The sequence below is a fragment of the Acinonyx jubatus genome, chromosome A1, assembly GCF_027475565.1.
Source record: "Acinonyx jubatus isolate Ajub_Pintada_27869175 chromosome A1, VMU_Ajub_asm_v1.0, whole genome shotgun sequence".
Lineage (NCBI taxonomy): Eukaryota > Metazoa > Chordata > Mammalia > Carnivora > Felidae > Acinonyx > Acinonyx jubatus.
Window position 1 is genome coordinate 92,669,734 of NC_069380.1, and position 3,707 is coordinate 92,673,440.

Genomic DNA, 3,707 nt, shown 5'->3' on the forward strand with positions numbered 1-3,707 from the left:
AGATTTTTAATAGCTCGACTTTTAGTAAGAACTATCTAGGTGGGAGGGCAAGGGGTCAGGAGCCCTGGGAAATGGCACTTAATTTTCGAGGTACCATGGAGCCATCCAAATGTCCACAAAAGGGTCTACACCCAATTCCAAGGGTCAGGGGGAGGGGTTCCTCATACATCCAGCTGGGTGTACCACAATTCAACTCCATTCTGGCACTACCTACCCAGAGATAGCATCTTCATTTGAAGAAATTAAAACAAAATGAAACAAACGCCCACAGGCCCAAATGGTGTCACTTAGACCCCAGTTCCCAAACCAGTGCTTCATACATCATCGAATTGCAGGGAGCTTGGGTGGCTCAATCGGTTAAACATCTGACTCTTGGTATCAGCTCAGGTCATGATCTCACGGTTCATGACATCAAGCCCCATGTTGGGCTCCAGGCTGATAGTGCAGAGCCTGCTTGGGATTCCCTCTCTTCTCTGCCTCTCTCCTTCTCTCTCTAAAATAGAGATGAACTTTAAAAAAGAAAAAGGAAACACATAATTTAATTGCACTCTTGACCTCCCCAGGAGAGGGGGCGAGGGGGAAGTCAGGAAACTTTTCAGTCAGCGCCAATGAGTCTGCCAGTTGGGCCCCCTGCATCCCCCAAAGAAAGAGGAGGTCATCTGGAGGCTAAGAGCCCCTGCTATTCCCCCTAGAAAGCAGCCTTGCCTAGAATAATCCTTTCATTTCGCTGATTTCCTTGCCCCACCCTCCTTCCATAAAAATCTTCCATGTTGTACAACTCCTCAGATCTGCCCTCTACTTACTGGATGTGGCGCTGCCTGATTCATGAATCATTTAGTAAAGCTGATTAGACCTTCAAAGTTACTTGGATGAATTTTGCTACTTAACAAAAGGCCTCGGTCCTACAGGACTGCCTCCTCCCCGTGTCAGATGCCAATAGCAAGTCCAGATCGTTTCCTGTGCTTCTGACCAACTGGCCATGAATCAGAGGTTCCCACAACCCCCCCTTCCTTGGGTTAGAGGAGTCTGCTCCAGTGGCTCCCAGAACTCAGACACATTGTATTTACTGGACCGCCAGTTCATTATGAAAAGATGCAACTGAGGAACAGCCCGATGGACGAGATGCATAAAACAAGGGGCGAAGAGGTTCCATGCTCCCTGAGCATGCCACTCTCCCCAAAATTCCAAGTGGGCACCAACACAAGGTCTCCAGACCCCCTCCTTTTGGGTTTTTATAAAATCTTCATTACATAGGCATGTTTGATTAAACCACTGGCCACTGGTGATTTAACTCAATTTCTAGCTCCTCCTCTCCCTAGAGGTGGGATGGGGAGGAGCTAAAAGTTCCAACCCTTGCTGACTCCACCAGCAACCACCCCCTATCCTTAGGTGCTATTCCAAAATCATCTCATTAACCAAACACAGGACATCTTTGTTGGGCTCTTCACTTAAGAAGATCCAAGAGTTTTAGGAGCTCTGTGCCAAGAGGGACGAAGACCAAATACGTACCTATTATAAACCAGTGTCACACCATGGCACATTGGCAGTTGTATAAATGGAGTTGGGTCTCAGGGGCCCAGGGTGGAGATAAAGTGTGGAACCATTGGCAAAGAGGCAGTTGCTGAAATCATGGGCAAAGATGAGAACATCTGACTGAGAGGATCATGTGAGTTAGATCTCCATTATGTCGGAAATGTCAATTAACAGACTGGAATTGCAAAATCCTGAAACCCCAAAGGCAAATACAGATGGTCTAAAATTACTCAAACTTCTCTCCCAGAATGTCAGTATGAGAAAAAAAAAAAAAAAAAAAAAGCAATGATCTAGATTCCCTAACCTTGCTCTACAGACTTAGCTAATCTGTGTAGAAGAGATCAGATCTGTGGGATGCCTGGGTGGCTCTGATGGTTAAGCATCCAGCTTCTTATTTCGGCTCAGGTCATGATCTCACGGTTGGTCTTCATGCTGGGCATGGAGCCTGCTTGGGATTCTCTCTCTCCCTCTGCCCTTCCCCCACTCATGTGTGCACTCTGTCTCAAAAAAAAAAAAAAAGAGAGAGAGAGAGAGAGAGATCCCATCTGTAACACATTTCCTTACATTGGCAATGCAATCCTGGATAGCCAGCCTAATTTCAGTTATGATTTTTATAGCACATGTAAGGACCTAATGCTTCTGAGTTTGTCATTCTGGACCCATCTCTTCTATTAATAATATAAGGACAGATGCCCCAGAGGTCTAGGTCCAAATCAGTAGTCACTTGAGGGGTGTCTGGGTGGCTCGGTCAGTTAAGCCTTCAACTCGTGGTTTCAGCTCAGGTCATGATCTCACTGTTTTTGAGTTCGAGCCCCGAGTGGGGCTCTGCACTGATGGCATGGAGCCTGCTTGGGATACATTCTCACTCTCTAGTGAGATAATAGCCACCTGAATACCAAAATAATAGCCCCCTGAATACCAAAGGTATCCTAACGTCCTTTTATCACAGGGAACCTATAGAGGAAAGACTTGCAAATATCCTTAGAAAAATGGCCAGTTGAGAAAAAAAGGGTCAACCTCCTGGATCATCAAAATCTGAGTATATTACAGCCCATAAATTAAGTCTACATCAGTCAGTTACATTCCTACATTAAATGGGAACTGACATAATTGACTCAAATAATTGGACTTTATTTATCTCCATCGTCAAGATATTTTGGACCGGGGTGCCTGACTGGCTCAGTCGGGAAAGCATGCAACTCTCAATCTCAGGGTTGTGAGTTCAAGCCCAATGTGGGATGTAGAGGTCAGGTTAAAATAAAATCTTAAAAAAAAAAAAAAAATTTGGAGGATCGGGGTACCTGGGTGGCTCAGATCATGATCTCATGGTTCGTGCCATCAATCCCTGCCTTGGACTCTGTGCTGACAGCGTAGAGCCTGCTTCAGATTCTCTGTCTCCCTCTCTCTCTGCCTGCCCCATCCTCTCAAAAATAAACAGTAAAATGAGGCGCCTGGGTGGCTCAGCCAGTTGAGCATCCATCCGACTTCGGCTCAGGTCATGATCTCATAGCTTGTGAGCCCCGCATCAGGCTCTGTGCCAACAGCTCAGAGCCTGGAGCCTGCTCCGGGTCTCCCTCTCTCTACCCCTCCTCCACTCATGCTCTGTCTCTGTCTCAAAAATAAACATTTTTTTTTTTTTTTAAATGGGAGGACCATGTTCAATGTGATTGTTTTTTCTACTGGCCCTGAATCAGATATGGAGAGGAGGTTAATATAGACTCTAAACCTTTCTAGTCTCCACAAATAACCTTTTCAAGTATCAAGTAACCTTAGTTGTCAAACTACATGCATGTGGACTGTGGATAGATTAAAACGTGGAGAGAGGTTATTGTGTCTCTTGGCTAAATTAAAATGAACGAAGCAAAAAAACTTTGGAGGGCAGGAGGAGTTCTCTGAAACAGAGCTCAAATGAGACTATTTGGGGTAGGCAAGCCGAAGGGATTCCATTTCAAGATGGTTCCATCTCCACTGTTTTCTGCTAGGCCCATCTACTCATGATCCCTATTTTGCCTCTGAGTAAGCCAAAGAAGCTATGTGCCCAATTCAAGGGGGAAGCGAGGAGGTTAATCATTTTGAGTTTTGTCCTAGGCCCTAAACACCTGATAACACCTCAGAGTAACCAGATCTCAAACATGTTCCAGGACATAAGCTTCAAACACACCTTGGCTGACAAT